Below are 18,117 nucleotides of genomic sequence, written 5' to 3'. Positions count from 1 at the left end.
ACAAAATAGATTTGAGTTGAGATCAAATTATGAATTAAAAAAATCAAAAATGAGTTTCTTGAGTGAAAAGATTTCTGATATTCAAAAGGCTTCCCACAATTTTGCTTTAGATTTAATTACATTTTAGCTGAAGATAAGAATTACTTCTTAATGAGTGATGACCCAGCTCAACCCTTTCCATGCTGCACCAAAACCTATAGTGGTACCCTAACTTCTATAGTCCTTACCACACCTCCCAAATCAAAAAGAAAGAGATTAATTTAAATTGCTCTTATTAGTGATGGATGAATGCAGACTAAAGTTATGTGGCTTATCAATCAGTACTAAAAATTGAAAATGAAGTGTGAAATGAAAAATAAGAGGAGACAGAAGAAAACCTGTATTACAAGTTTAATCCTGACTGCTGTGTTATTCTTGAGCCTGTGACACCATGCCCCATTTTTAGGAGACCCATAAGCTGTGCTTGTCCCTCCAAATTGCATGTTTAAATAAACAAAAATAGAATTTATATTTTGAAAATACAGACTTATTTTCTTATTTCTTCCTGAACTCTGTCAGAATTTTAAATTTTACTTTAACATACTTCCTCCCACCTCAAATATTAACTACCATCACTGTTTTTGTGGTCAAAACCAAAAAAAACAAAAAAACTTGAGTGTGCATATTTTAATCTTATCATCTAAATTTTGCCTGCTTCCTATTTCCATAAGTAATAACATCTATTAAGCATATAATATAGCACATATAACTTTAAAAACATTTGAAAACCACTGATCTGGTCCCATTTCCTCAATGTAAGCATGAAGACAGTGAGGGTCAGAGAAACTGCCACTTGTTCCAAGTCACACACCTGGTTTGTGAAGGGTAGATCTTCATGTGGGCTCTCCTGCCTCTTGTGCAGTTGCATTCTTACTCAGTCAGGCTATATTCCTAGCCTCTTACTTCGTGAGGTTGAAAAAAAAAACTTGAGTCATGACCACTTGGTAAAGTTCAGAGAAATGAATACCCATTCATGTTCTCAAGTATATCTCTTATTGTTGAACTGAAAAGTAATGACTTGAACTGAGAAATAAAGTATCAAGCAGGCACAACCTGAAGACCAAGGGCCTTCATAGTCTCTAAGTACTAGAGTCACCTTGTCTTTTAAGATTTAAGTAAAAGTGGTTTGAACCTGAATATCACCTAGGGTAGAACCTTGACATTACTCCAAATAACTCCAGGGACAAATGGAGGGCTTCTCACCTCAAAAACTTACATTCTGATTATTTTGTTTGCTGCTTCTGCTAAATTGTTGTTTTCCGTCAAGTCTCTCCTCTCAGTGGATCTCCATTCTCTGTCTCAGCATGAACCTTACCCAAACCCACTCTAGCAATAAAGTGCCCTGGCCTCCTGCAGGTTGCAGAGCATCTCTCTCCCTTTGTCCTCCTCTTTCTCTTCCTAGCAGCTCTTCCAAGGCTCCCCAATCATTTGCAAAACTTAACCCACCATAGATCATCAATCCATTTGATGATCCACTATCAACCTTATATTGATATATTATTTTCCTAGCAGGCAGTTTTCCACAGTCAATTTAACAGTTATTTTTTTCCTTTCCTACATTAATAAAGTAGTTCTTCAAGACTCCATTTCCTCTGTCTGCTTTCTGCCCCCATCTTTCTATTTTGAGCCCTTTACACTTGAAAGTGCTTTCCTCCCATGGGATATTTATTTTGCAATATGGATCAAGGGTTTAAATTTAAAAGGATAAAACTAGATGAGTGCAGGTAGATGGGATGGTGGTGGGGCTGTTTAAAGGTTTGGGCTCTTCTAAGATTCTAAGCTCATAATAGATACATAAAATGACAATATGTATAATTTTATAGTATATGATTCCTAAATGGCAATTTCTCAATCATAGTGATCTGTGCACTTTATGAGGAAGGACTCCAATAGAAGTTCAGTCATGTCCATGGTCAGGTTAATAAAAACATTAAATTGAATTTTTTCTTGGAATTGAATCTTCTCTGAAAAGTAAATTTGCTTTTTAAGTTGTAAAGAAACTGGAAAATTCAAGCAAATTTTTTAAGCTCTAATGATTTTAAAGATTTATCCCATTTTAGTCTAACATATCTTCCTTAACTGTTTCCTTTGGCCATGCTGAATTCAGCTTTTAATTCAACTATGCCATTGCTGTGACTGTATGCAGACCTTTTAACCTATTATGATCACGATTTCCTCATCTGTAAAACTAAAGGGTTGAATGAAATTACCTCTATGGTCTTTTCTAACTATAGAAAGTTTATAATCATATAATAATGTATCTATTTTTTCTCTGTTTTGAATGGGATTTATTCTGTTAATAATAATAATCTTAAGGTTTTATTCTTGAAAGTCCATTGGAAATATTTCACAAGTTTAGCACTTCAGAGTTTACAAAAATCTGCAGGCACTATTTAATATTTGTAGTAACTGTAAAGCAGAAAGTAATACTATAAAGTTTCAAATAGAAATTTGTTTCTGAAATTTTGGTAGACTTGCAAGAGCTTACACAACTAGCTAGTAAGTGGCAAAGCTGGAACTAAAGTCTGGTCTGCTGATGTATCCAGTACCCATTCTAAAACCTCATGTTTCACTCTCCAACCTAAGTAGACTACCATAAAACATGTACTGTAATATGCCATTGCCACAATCCAGTGAGGAAGAGAGTCAAACAAACAAATCACTGCAACATACTTTGGTGGACACTATCAGAGGCATATGATGCAGGTGCTATGGGATAAAGAGGAGAGAGGTTATTCTGGAAATTGACAAAGGCATCAGGGAGACAGAGATATCTGAATAAGAAATCAAGATAGGGAAGGACATGCTAGGCCCAGGGAAGGGCATGCTAGGCTCAGAGATCAGCAGAAACCAGAGGAATAAGAGCTACATCCTTGGAAGTCAGGTGTTTTACCATGTCTGGAGGGCAGTTGTTTGGTGTACAAATTGGGAGAGATCTTTTGGGATTTGGTGATAAAAGTCCATTGATGTCATGCTAATAATTTAAACTTCACTGAGTACATTCTGAAAGCTTTCAGCATAATGGTGACAGTGACAAGGTTACACTTCAGAAAGATCACCTTCCATGGTGAACAATCATTCCATGGTAGAGCTTGTATTGGATCAAACACTTGGACACAGGGATACTAGTTAGACAATCATCATAGTAATTTAGAACCAGATAATATGCCACACAAAGATCTGCATGCAAATATTTATAGAAGCTTTACTTATAGACTCCAAACACTAGAAGCAACCAAAATATCCCTCAATAGGTGAATGAATAGACAGACTTTAGTACATCCATGCAATGGAACATTATTCAGAAATGAAAAGAAATGAGTTATTAAGCCACAAAAGAAATGGAGGAATGTGTATTGCTAAGTGAAAGAAGCCAGTATAATTCCAACTATATGACATTTGGGAAAAGAGAAAACTATAGAAACAACAAGATCAGTAGTTGCTGGGGTTAGGGGAGAAAGAGGATGAATAGATGGAGCACAGGAGATTTTAGGGTACTGAAACTACTTTTTATAATACTGTAAGAGTACATACATGAAAATATGCATTTGTCAAAAACCATAGACTGTACAACAGAAAGAGTAAGCTTTCATTTTTTAAAGTAAATGATCTTTTTATTGTGTGTCCATGAAAACAAGGTCAGGGTGGCCTTTGGTTAATCCCCCCATGGAGGTGACAGTGAAGGGGAGGCATACAGTGACAAAAACAACAACCGTGTTCTTCTCTCCAGAAGAAGGGTCTTGCCCTCATAGGCCCTAAGGATTAGAGGCAAACAGGGCCAGAAGGCTCCAGAGGAAGGCCTTCTCAGGCTCACCAGGACTTTACTTAATAATAAGGTAACAATATTTGTTAATTAAGTGTAACAAATAAGCCACATTAACGCAAGATGTTAATAACACGGGAACCTTTGTGGGGAAGGGGGAGATGTGAGAACTCTGTGTGCTATCTGCTTAAAAATATATATACATGGGCCAAATATAGGGGAATAGTAATATAAGGAAGAACTGGATTTCAGTAGACAGAGAAAGAGGATTATTGTGGTAAAAGGAGGATAATCAGTTTACTATTCATACCATCAATTATAACTGTGCAAGAAAATAAATGAAAATCATAGACAAATCAGTATTGAACTGAGGTGAGGCACAGTGAAAATCTATTTCTTAGTTATACTTTCTTATGATAATTTATCCTAATTGGATATAATATCTGTTGCTATTTCTGTTAAGAATCCATGATACCGTAATTTGTAGATTACAATATAAGGTCTTATCCTGTTGTTTTATGAAGAAATGGTCATATGTATAGAGAAAGTATTATCCTTGAAACAATATCCACAGTATACTTGCTTTGGAATAATCTCAACTACATGTTAGAAATTCAGAGGTACAGGGCCCATTATAGACTTTTGATATTAATTTTCAATGCTGGGATTAAGAATATACATTTAAGCCTATATGAAAGATCTTTCCTATGCACATTATGTTCATTATTCACTGAAAGTGTTTTAGGAGCAGTATATATACCTGTGAACAAGATGGCAAAAACATTCTGCTTTTATGGTGAATATTATACAAGTAAGATGAATAATAAATGCACAGATAGACATGTAAGGTAATTTTAGATGACGGAAAGCACTGGTGATGGTGTGCAGGGAGGTTACTTTGGGCAAGGTGATTAGGGGCAAACCTCTCTTAGGAGGAGCTAAATGGCCATCAAAGATTAATAAGTAGATACCTACACATAGGTGGATGTTGTATACAGAAAGTGCTCTGGGCAGAAGGCACAGCAAGAATAAAGGTCCCCAGACAAGAAAACCCTTTCGTGGTGCAGGTGCCAAAGGAGGTCAGGGTATCTAGAGCATAACAAATGAGAGAGAGTCAAAGAGGTAGACTGATCTGGCTACTTATGGCTGCATAACAAAGAATCCTAAAGCAAGTGGTATAAACAACAAGCATTTTTTTATGCTCATAGATTGGTAGGTCAATGTTTTGTCCAGGGGGTAGCAGAGATGGCTTATTTCTGCTCCACCATGTCTGGGGCTTCATTTTAGAATCATCTGGATGCTTCTTTATTCCCAAACCTGGAACCTGGACTGGGAAGAATTAGACCCTGCTGAGACTATTGATTAAAGCGTATGCATATTGCCTCTCCTTGTGGCTTGGGCATCCCACAGCATGGAGGCTGATTTCTGAGGAGGGCCCCAAAAGGGAACAACCAGAGAGTAAGTATTTCAAAAGATCTAAGCAGAAGTGGTATGACCTTTGATAACCCAGCCTTTGAGGTCAGGTAGCATCATTCCAGTATTCTGTTATTTGAAGAATTCATTCAGATTCAAGGGAAGGGGATACTGACCCTGTCACTCATTGGGAGAAGTATCAAATAATATGAAGCCAGCCAGGAGACAGAAAATAAAGGGCCTTTTAGACCACTACAAAAAGTTAGGTTTTAATATAATCTCTAATCTAATCACCTTATATAATTAATGAAGTGATCAAAGATTAATTAACCTAATTAGTCAAAATTATAAATATAATTTTGCCAACAGACATCAGTTAAAGGAGAGGAAGCTCACATTATTTCTTAATTTTTTTTTCAGAGAACATTCCATAATAGATTTTTAAACTTGTTTTATCATAGAATTTTAAAGGATAGAAAGGACCTTAATATCATCTAGTAAAGCTAGATGAGAAAAATGATAAAGAGAGGTGACTGATTTGCTAAAGGCTACATAGTCAATCATTGGAAGATTCTAGTCTAGGATTGCTTAGAATGAGACATTTGAGTAGGGAGTGGTGGAACAGCACTTAGGTATTATGCTCTAATACTGTAATAATGCAATTTCCCCCTACTGTTTTCCCAGTTATAAAGAATTTTCTTGTGTGTTATTTGATTGTGTTCTCATTACTCTATAAAATAGTAAAGATTGGTATTAACATCTCCACTTTATAGATTAGGCAACAAAGGCTTAGAGAGGTCACAGAGCTAATTATATAGAAGAGGATGGATCACACATGTAGGCCACCTGCTCTTCAGGATTTTTTTACTCAAATGGAGAGAAAGGTGATATATTTAAGAAAATAAAGGAAAGTAGTTATAAAGTCTCTACTCAGTACTTAACATTCTGATGTTAAAGCAAAGCAATTTTCCAAGGATTCAAATGTTTCCAAGCATACATATACTTGATATTTTATATACAAAGCATGGAGAAAATTGGCTAATTTCTCTTTCAATCAAACTTTCTGGCATCTTATTAACGCATTTATGTCAATATGCAACAAAAAATTAGAAACATTGATATCCACATGGGGGAAGTTCATATTCTTTTTTTTTTTTGCGGTACGCGGGCCTCTCACTGTTGTGGCCTCTCCCGTTGCGGCGCACAGGCTCCGGACGCGCAGGCTCAGCGGCCATGGCTCACGGGCCGTGCCGCTCCGCGGCATGTGGGATCTTTCTGGACCGGGTCACAAACCCGTGTCCCCTGCAGCGACAGGCGGACTCTCAACCACTGCGCCACCTGGGAAGCCCAGGAAAGTTCATATTCTTTGCAGAGGATTACTACTTGACCTTTTGTTTTACTTCAAACACTCTGAGTCTGCTTTGGTGAATACACAGAATCTGCTCTGTCCTAGATTCTCAGCAGATGTCATAAATGAGTGAAGCAAAGATTTTGCAAAGAAGAAAATGGCACATCCATTATAAATGTTTGTTGAAAGTGTCTTAATGGTTATTCCTTATCTGTCACATTTGGCCAACTCCCATGTTTTACCAATTTTTATTCTCAACTCTTTTAAGCCACATAATCTATTAAACTGATTGTCTTGGGCTTCTTAGTTGAAAAATCAAAATATTAGAAGAAGTGGTAAATTATTTTGAGGTAAATGAAAAGTTAATGAGTATCTCATTTTGCATATTTTTATAAATAAAATCATGAAAAATAATATACAATATTTTATAGAAGAATAATTTGACATACATTTAAAAGACTCCAGGAAAGCTACTGATAAAGCATAAAATAAAAAGCTCTAGTGCTCAAGGGGTTTGCTTCTAATTAGGGAAGAAAGATAAACTTTAAAGAAGTGGTTAAGTAAGATCCTAGTGAGTTTAAGATTAAGAGCAACAGTATGTGCTGCAGTGAATAATAGGTACTGTCTGAACTGAGGAAAATCAGTAGCAGACAACTCTCTTGAAAACAATTTGGATATAAGAGATTTGGGCTGGAGCCACAGTCATTTTCATTCAGAGTAATAAGAAACACGTGAACAAAAAGTAGAGCTTATGCTAAGCATTGAAGGATGAGCAAATCTCACTTGCAGAGAGAATTTAAAGGAAAGTTTATGTAACTCTCTGTCTAAAGCTTTAATACTAGAGAGTGGTGGAGAACAAGGTTAAGTGGCACAGATTGGGGAAGAACATTTTGCCAATTTTAATGGTTTAAGCTTCTTCCTAAATTAGTGGGGAGTTGAAAAGTTTTATCAATCAAACAGTGTCCTAACAGCAAAGTTATTTCCTCTTTTAAACAGTGTAATAGAGAATATTTTGCAGTTCCACCCATCTATTGAAAAATTTGATTCTCTACCCTTTGAATAGGGGCTTGTCCATAGGGCTTGCTTTGGCCAATGGAGTGTTAGTAAATTTCATATAAGCAGAGGCTTGAATAGTTCTTGCAAAGTTGGCCTCACTCTCTGTTGCTGTTGGGAATCTGTAGGCTGCCATATGAAAAAGCCTAAGCTAGCCTATTAGAAGATCAGAGACCAGTCATTTTAGACACTCTAGCAAACTTAGTTGAAGGTTCTGACATGTGCATAAGGCCACCCCAGAGTGCCTAGCCCCAGACAAGCTGACTGATGGCAGCAGTTGAGACAAGCCGCTCAAGACCAGAAGAACCACCTAGTTGACCAATAGAATTGTGAGCAAATAAATGGTTGTTGTCTCAAGTCCCTAAATCTTGAGCTGGTATGTTGCATAGCAAAAGCTTACTGACACACAAATCATCATGGAAATGGTAAACATGTTAAACTTTACCTAGACACTGGCAAAGTATATAATTTAAAGAACTGACAGTAAGAGTTTTGACCAGACACCCTCCATTCTTAGACTAGGTAAAACACCAGTCTTCCATACTCTTATTGCTCTTATCATACTGTGTTGTTATTTCCTTTCGTTGGTCTTTTCCCACTATAAACTCTGAGGGGCAGAGATCATTTATGTCTTGATTCCTACTGTATCCCATTATTTTTCACAATACCTGCCAATAGCAGGTATTCAATAAATGTTTGATGGATGAAATGACTTAGATAACTGCCATAATCTAAGAAGATAGCAAAAGACGTACATGGTTTCTGCAGATATCTTAAAATTAGCCCAGAATCCTAACTATATAGATGACTGCCACAGGTCCATCAAGTAGGACTTGTATCCCACCACTGTATAATAATCTGACACCTGTCATTGTCTTGCCAACTGCAATCTTGACTTCTTAACTGAGGTGAATCCAGGACTCTATTTTGTTTAAGCCATCTTAAGCTTGATCTGATAACTCTCTTTCAGGTTTGACCCACCTGGACACTAATAGCTGTCAATGAACTCATGGACAAAAACTGGATATTAATTTTTGTGCAATGTAATTGCATTAAAATGAATATTAGTATTCTTAACTATTTTCTGAATTTTTGTCTTTGCTCCACAACCAGTTTTTATTATTTCCAAAACACCTTGTGAACATGTTGAGCTTAATTTTTTATCAATTATAATTAACATCTTTTCAACATAAACAAGAAAACATCTCATTCCATTCAATAGTAACATAATACCAAAAAGAAGTCTACCCGATTTAATTTTACTAAAATCTAATTTCTACTACTTTGCTTTTTTCAGTGATGGATTCATTTTTGACTTTCATTTATGTAACCTCCTAAGGAAAAGTAAGTTAAATAGACTTAAAACTATGTTTCTACTTGGATAACTTGAAGAATATATTATTCAGACCCACATTTTTTTTTTCTTTTAGTTTAAAAAAAAATCTTTAGTCAGTCAATGATAATAAACATGAAATTGGAAAACACATTTCCTCAATTCTATAGCCTGGAATGTCATTTGTTCTCTGTGATTTCAGGTTTCTTATTACTTTGAACTGATTTTGAATGTGTCCCAGATGTAATTGCCCTGCTTTGGCTCCTACCAGATGAAGCTGAACTTCAGCAGTTTTCAGAAACAACTCTACATCATCATCTTTTCTGCTCAGGGGCAGACCATTCCCTGAAGACAGTGTGGATGCCTCCTTCTCATTTGTATGCACAGCTTTTATAGGGAAGCAGCAATATAGGATCTTATCTAAGTACCATACATCTTTCTTTTTTTTTTTATATATATAGCTATAGTACATTTGATTTACAGCTACTTCAGCAAACTGTCATACTCATTATCATTGTAAGCTAAGACACTTATATCCTTCTAATTTTCATATGCCCTGTACTATTGCAACTTTTAAGAGACTCTAGTGATATATCATTGACAAAATCAGGACTGCATTAAATTTTTCAGTCTGTAATTATTCCACACTGAATATAAAAGATGTTATGTCTCAATGCTGGCAAGGTACTCAGACTATACTGATAAAATTCTTAAAACTTAATTTAAACAAGAGTTAGGCAACTGTTATTCTAACAAATTTAATGCCAAATGCACACTGTCTAAAATATTTCATGTCCTAATGCTAGGAGTAAAACTGTATATCTGGAATACCTGCCTACAAAAACATTGATCTAAGAGTTAGAAAAATATCTGCATTGACAAGAGAAATGGCTTCATTAATTATATGGCATGTTTACATTTCATTAACTGAAATGGTCAAAGTTAAGCAACTAGGAAACCCAGAGATGAATTCATTCACATACCAAATGACCTATGGAATCTTAGGAAAAGCTGATTTACTATTTTAAATTATCTCACCTTGCCTACTCAATTTATAAGCAAAATCACAAATGCACTGAATAGATGGATTGATTCAGAGCTAAGTCTTTTATCATGTGTTCAGACAAAAGAACATCCATTCTTCAATAAGTTCCAGGGAACTATTGTACAGCATAGTGACGGTACTTAACAATACTGTATTGTATACTTGAAAGTAGCTATGACAGTAGAACTTTAATTTTCTCATCATGACAATAACAACAAAATGGTAATTATATGAGGTAAAGGATGTGTTAACTAACATTATTGTGGTAAACATTTCACAACATATACATGAACCAAATCATCACATATATACCTTAAATGTCAATAATGTTATGTCAATTATATCTCAATAAAGGTGGGAAAAAAGAGCATCCCTTCCATCCAGTCTGTGTGTTTCTGAATTTAGAATATTTCTAGAAGTTAAATGGGTAAATACTCCAATATGAGTATTGTAATTTCATTATTTTAAAAAAAATTTATTGATATATGATTGACATATAATGAATTAGTTTCAGGTGAAAACATAATGAGCCAATATTTATATATATTGCAAAATGATCAACACAGTAAGTCTAGTTAACATCCACCACCACACATAGTTATAATTATTCTTGTTTGTGATGAGAACTTTTAAGACCTACTCTCAACATTAATTTGGCAACGTTTTATCAAGTTCTCACTGTGTTATTACATGGCACTACAGTTTACAGTGAATATTAAGTGGAGAGCTGATGGCAGGTGCTCTTATTTTGGGAGCTGACTACAGAATTATTTTGTGGGATAGAAATATTCAGGTATACAGGTTTGCGGGGCTATTTGGTTATAATGTGGAGCACCCTGGGATATGCATAATGGTTTTGCATTTGGCATACTGGTATGGAGATCTACATAAAGACATGCACACATTGGAAGGATGTGTGCAGAGAGGCAGAGAAAAAGGCGGTGCAAGGAGAACCTGGTGCTATGGGGATTCATAGGAGTCCAGGCCAGCAGCATTTAGAAGAAAATTCTGCCAATAGTATTTGTCTTAGGAGAATTTTCCAGGACTACAATGTCCATTTGATTTAACCTTGAGTTATGTCATATCATGCTTCAGTGAAATCACCCCTTCTCCAACTCAGTGCTGTTTACTTCAAATTTTATTTAAACATTGTGCACACCTAAATGGCTGTGAGTGCTGTTGGGAATGGGGAGGGAGGGATAAAGGAAGATGGTCTGGGGACCACCTGTCAACTCAAGAGAGACAGGAAAAAGGAGCATCTGGAAATGTTTCTTTTAAAAATATTTTTCTTAAGTCTGAAAAGAAGCAAACTTTCAGAAATGTGGTATATACAAGGAAAATTTTATTTCTGGAACATTTGTGCATAAGTTGCAATATTATTTGACTGCACTGGAATATTTAGTGCATATTTTCTATAAACAGAGGCATTCTCTCAAATTACCCAATACAAACATCAAAGTCAGGACATTAACACTGATGTACTGTCACCAAATACTCCCTAGACCTCATACAAGGTTTGCCAGTTTTCACAACAATGTCCTTTATAGCACAAAGATATAGTTAAGCATCACATGTTGCACTTAGTTGCCATGTTGCTTTAATCTCCTTCAATCTGGGACAGTTTTTCAGTCTTCTCTTGACTTTTCTTTTAATCTCTGAAACTTTTGAAGAATAGAAGTTATTTTGTAGAATGTGCCTCAGTTTGGTTTGTCTGATGTTGTTTCACAATTATATTTAGATTATACAACTCTGGCAGAAATAGCACTATAATGATGTTGTGTTTTGTTGTGTTTGCTTTTTTGTTTTGTTTTGTTTTTAGTTCCTATCATGTGTCACACAATTTCTGTGTCGCATTATTGGTGATATTAACTTTGATTATTAATCTAAGATAGAGTCAGCCCATCTTATCTACATAAAGCTACTCATTTTCTGTTTGAAATTATAAGCATTTGTGTGAAATAAATTGAAAATATGTAAATATCTTGTTTCTCACCAAAATTTTAATATGTTAATATGCTTATGTCTGTATGGAGTTGTGGATTCCTATTTTATTCAATGGATTATAATTGTTATTTACTTTGATGCCAAAATGTCTTAAATTTATCTACCAGGAGCCCCTTCATCCTGGTTCCTGTGTCTTTAGGCATGCTCACAACAATATTTGAGAACCTTATTTTCTGGCACAATAAGATGTTTTGGGATCATGTCTATTTTATTTATCCTAGACCTGGAATCAGCCATTTCTACAAAAGCCTTGCTTCCTTTTAGGTAGATCATGATATTTAGAAAATATCTGGTGCTAGATGTGCTTATTGATATTGAGATATCACTGCATGTGGTCCCTGTGAGTGTACAGAGCCAGGGTGTCTATGTATATACATACACACTCACCTATCTATCTATCATCTATCTATCTACTCTCTCTATACACACACACACACACACACACACACACACACACACACATATTTCCATTTTAAATCCAACACCACATTTCTTGTGGTGCATTCTAGTTTTCCCCTTTCTATATCTGTAACTTCCTTCAACAGTGAGAAAGTTGACTCCTATTATCCCTAATTTACTTACCTATTTGCACACTCTACCAGTATATAATCAATCTCCTATTGCTAATTCCAAATCCCCACCCCCACCCTCATGTGGACACCCCCTTCACCCTACTCTGAGCTACTATGGCTCCATCTCACCCTCTCATGAGCTCTTATCTAATGGATTTAAGACAACTGTTCAGGAAGGAAAGGGAAGGGAAAGAAGAGAAAGTCTAAGAGAAAAAAATTAAATAATGAGGTCAAAATTAACTGAATGGTAAATCATCATGAGAGGGGATCAGGTAAGCAGAAGCTTTTTGGCAGTTTCTCACAAGATATGAGGTAGGAAGAAATCCAAAAAAACAGTAAGTAAGATGTGAATTAAAATTAGAGCTAAAAAAGTTTCTATAAGGAGGCATTCTCTGAAGCAATGGAACAATTAGATATTATCCCCGAGATAACTCTATATACAAATACAAATGAGACAAAGGTTATTTTGATCATGTTTCATTTATTTATTCATGCACTCACTTAATGATTCATATATTCATTCAAGTATTTGAGTGTTTATGATTTGTCAGACATATAACAAGACATGAGGAATACAAAGATAGTGATTGGTTTTCTGGCCTTTCTTCCCCTTCTAATTATTTTCCCTTCAGCCTATTCCCATCTCAATAACTTATTATTGATGTATCTCACTGGTCAAAAAGAACAAGATTTAATAAATTGCTCATATCTTGGTGAATGATATATTAGTGATTTACCTATCCCAGATATGTTTGAATTTTATAATATGACAGCAGGAGGAGGATGCAGGGAGATTGTGAAATATCAGCCACCATAGCATCACAGTTATTATTGAAAATATTTAACAATTAGTACTTCAGAAGACCAATAAAAATAGATGGCAGTTATCAACAACTGGTACATCCATAGGGCATGCTGACCAAGTATTAAATCTGAATTTGCAGTAATTGAGAAAGGAAAGCAAAAATTTAGAATGTAGTATGGATTGGAGACTGAAGTCTGAATCTGTGAATACATGACTATAGAGATCACTGTTTGGGTTTGCAAAAAGCCAAAGAGTTTAGAACAAGAGTTCTAAGACACAACAGGTAGATGAATTAAGGAGGTCTAGTGGTGGAAGTGTTTGTCCAGTTGAGGAGATAAGATTTGGGGCTCAGATAGTAAAATTTCCACCTGTGTAGTGACAGAGTAAAAAACAGATATTGAAGATTGGAGTCAAGGAGAAGTTTTTCTTTCCTTTTTTTAAGCTTTATTGAGTTATACTTAATATACAAAAATTTCACACTTTCAATGTATACATTTTGATGAGTTTGGATGTATGCATATACCTGTGAGTCCCTCACCATAATCAAGGTAATAAACATATCCATATCCATAACTTCCAAAAGATTCTTGTGTCCCCTCATCTTTTTTTCTTTGTTTGTTTGGTGAATAGAACACTTTACATGAGATCTACCCTCTTAACAATTTTTCAGGTACACAAGACTGTTAACTACAGGCACTACGTTGTATAGCAGATCTTTAGAGCTTATTTATCTTGTATAACTGTAACTTTATACCATTAATCAACATAGATGGACTTGGGGACAGTCACAGAAGGACAAATATTATTTTATATACCTTACTTATATGAGTATATAAAATAGTCAAACTCATAGAACTATTGATATTTCTATGAGTGGTGGTTGCCAGGAGATGAAGGAAGGGGGATGACGAATGGGGAACTTTTGTCCAAAGGGAGAATGTTTTCTACATATAATTTCCAATTGTGTTAATAAATTGCTTACTATTAATTAAATCTCTTCCTAAAACTCCTATTGAGTTTTTCTATCAGGGAAAATAATATCCATTGCCCTGAATTCTATGATTCACATGTGCTGTGGGTGGTGTCAGTGCTGAGATGCATGATAACTTTCCAAAGAGTTTCTAGGGTGTTGTGGGCAGACACTTATCTACTTTATATATAAAAAAAATGTTGAATTCATCTATTCACTCAACAGAGATTTTTGAGTGTATATTCTGTGCTAGGCTAAGTGGCATATGCATAGACTTCAGGGAAGATAGTGACCAGATCTGTTTGAATCTTGAATTCTCTCTGTTTCCAACTCCCACCAGCCTTCCACACCTAGAAAGAGGCTGCTGAGATCGGCAGACAGCTGGCTGAGAGAGGAGTGCCTCTGGGAGAGCTTGGGTGGGGAGTAGTACTGATTAGCCTAAAACTATTTTGATTTTAACACTGTAAGTTCCATGTCTCAGGAAATTTCTCAGCAGTCCCAGGCAAACCAAGACAGTTGTCCACTGAAATGGAGAGCACTGGGCAGCCCTTTTCCCCCTGTGGGCCAGGTTGGAGCCTAGAATGTGGTGTAAAGTGTCTCCTGGATGAAGCTCTGCATATGTACATGGAGAAGAGCCTAGCCTGCAGAGATCAGTATACTTCCATAGGTAAGGCTGACATAGTTCACTTTATAAAGATTAAAAAACTTTGCATGCCCAAAATATTATACAAAAAGTTCACAGACAAATATTAGTCTTGAAAAAGCTATATTTCCAATTAGGTGCCAAAGGGTTATATGCTCAGCTCTGGTAATACAATATTTACCATGTAGGTAGCTTCCAGACCAGTCAGAGAGAATGAAATAGTCGTGTAATATTAATTACATGAGTTCAAAACTCTGAGAAGTCATATGAATGAAACATCTGGGGAGCTATGTGACTAGATGTTTCAGTCTGGGGTATTAGGAAGGGCTTCTCTGAAGAGGTAACTTATGAATTGATCTCGAGGATAAATCAGAAGGACTCTGGTGAAAATTTCTGGAGTGGGGTGGGGAAAAGCAAGAAGAAAAGAAGTCCTGAGTGATGAAAAAGCATAATCTGAGGCCCACAGAATCCTACTTTTTAAATAATAAAATACGTAAAATAATACAATTTGGTGACTTTATGAATGTATAAATATTTTTAAACCATCAAAAATGAATTTTAAATGCATGCAGTTTAGTGTAGATCAATTATACTTGAATGAAGTTATAAGAAACATCATTCAGATTGGATCATAGGTTATCAGGGAAAATGGCTTGCAATAAAGCTTTGGGTTTAAACCAAAAACACTGAAGAACCACCAGACACTTAAGTAGAGGGAAGATCTAACTACATTTGTGAACATATAGTACATATGCTATATTTTCACTCATGCAAATTATCTGCCACATACTATTCTAAGCACTAAATTAATTCCTTAGTTTCTTACAACCCTAGGAAGTTCTATATCCTCATTTTCATTTAGAGAAACTGAGACAAAGAGAGGTTATGAAGCTTATTAAGGGTCATTCTGATTTCAGAGCTCATGTGTTCAACCATTGTGCTCCCACTTTTTCAACCCTATATTAGCTGCTGAGGGCAGAATAAAATTCCCATGTACAAAGCATACAACACTTTACAAGATGCTTTTACAACATGATCTCATTTAGTGCTTCTGATGACATAATAAGGTGGGAATATTTTGTACTCCTTTTACAGTTGTACCAATTAAGGAGCAGAAATATTTAGCAGTTTTCCTGGTGGTTACATGACTTGAATCTTGGTCTTGTGACTTTAAACATACTACTCTCCTTGCAACCCATGCTTGCAAATGTCAAAGAAAAATTGCACTGAGTGGAGCAAATAGGCAAAGAAAATTTTATTCAAGACTATTGAAATAGGAGAGAAAGACTAAACTCAGCTCCACTGAAACAGAAGGCAGGAGAGGTTTTTAAGCACTGAGGTAAGCTAGTGGAAGAGTACTATAGGGAATTAAGGGAGGGTGGTCAATATAATTAGGCCATCTGGGTTTGCTAAGTGGCACTTAATAGAAGTCAGGCTCCTTCTCTCCCACAGAGACTAGGAGATAGGGGCACTGTCTTTCTTGATGATTCAAAAAGATAACTCCCAGGTCCTTGAGAAAGACATTGTTGGTTTGTAAAATTGGCAAGTGACTGGGAGAAAATCTATATTTCAAGGGGAGAAGAAATGCTCTAAGAAGAGGGAGCTGAGAGGCCTATAATTAGGAAGAAACCTATCTAAAGTTTGATCAAACTGAAGGGAGCATTAAGTCCATCTTGTTCACTAAGTCTATTGCCTATACTGTAGTTAAGGATATTCACATTCAATGATGCTAAATAACAGTCAGAGAGGTTTATAAGACATCACCCACATAAGTACATACTCTAGGAGTCTCTTCCTTTTCTTTCTAGATCCTGCTTAATTATCTTTCTCCAGGAAACCTTCCCAGTCTCACATTGTAAAGTGCACTTGTAGTAGCCTCATTCCTTTCAAAATATCACATATGCAATTGGTTGTTTTATGACTGCCATCCTGTTAGGCTGTCACCTCTCACATGTGTGCCTGGGAAGAGCTGGTCCACTGCTTAGAACTATGGCTGACACTTAGTAACTGAGCCATTCATGCTTCCTTAATGAACAGATAAGCAAGTGAGTCAAGGAGGGATAAACATGAGAAAAAGCAGAGAAGAAATTAAGGATATATTGTAGTAGACTCTCAGCTAAACTATTAAGGATTTCTTTTAGTCCAAATTTAATTCTTTCTATAAACCTGTGCTCTTGGTATATGTCATCACTAGAAGACTGGGCGTTCTAATGAGGTAGGAACTACACTTTTCCCATCAGACATTATCCCTCCTTATCAGACTCTGGGTAAGCAATCTATAAACATGGACGAATTTTAAGTTATATCACTGAATGGATTTTTAATGATGAATGAATGATATAGCTGTTTGTATCATTTATAGGGTTGCCTTTCCATCCCTTTTGAGAAACTTATTTCTTCATGAAAATATTTTCCAGTAAAAAGGTAAAATATACCAGAATCTTGTGTTGGGGTCATTCTCTAAAGAACACTTCTGGAAAGCAAAACTGTAGAGGGCTGAAATCAAAACATCACATCCCTATTGAGTGTCTTATAGGTTAATCCAATGACATGACTATTAGTGACAACCCAAGTCATAAAAATCCAGGCTTCTGAATCACAATAACAAATACTTATTTACTCTATAGGATATTCCAAGCAGTATACCACTGATGAAAGAATTCATACAGTAACAAGTAACAAGCCCTTTCTCATTAAAAAGCCCGACTTTCCAAATGTTCCACTGAGTCTGGAGAGCATTTAAGAACTTCTTCAAACATTTCTAGTGTGTGACTGGCACAGGGAGTGGTGCCTCAGGTCAAGGAGCTCAGAACTGTGAGCACTTCACTTTTTCCATTCTCCTCCCATTCCCCACCCACAACACTCAGCAGTTCACAGAGTCAGATGAACAATTCAATACCTCTTCACAGACACAGAATTTTCTCAGTGCTTGAACATGATATGAGGTGTAATAAGATAAAAACAGCTAATTAGGGAAAACTATGACAAAACTGCCACATCACAATTGACACCTGACACTTTAATGGTTGTCAGGTGTCAGCTAAGGAAAGGGAGTTTTATATACCAGTTTTAAAAATAGCAGTAGTAGAGGTAATTCTTATTAGTTCAGAAGACACTTTTCATAAAATG

This window comes from Stenella coeruleoalba, assembly GCF_951394435.1.
Source record: "Stenella coeruleoalba genome assembly, chromosome: 19".
In the NCBI taxonomy this organism is placed as follows: Eukaryota; Metazoa; Chordata; class Mammalia; order Artiodactyla; family Delphinidae; genus Stenella; species Stenella coeruleoalba.
Note: the sequence above shows the minus strand (reverse complement) of the source record.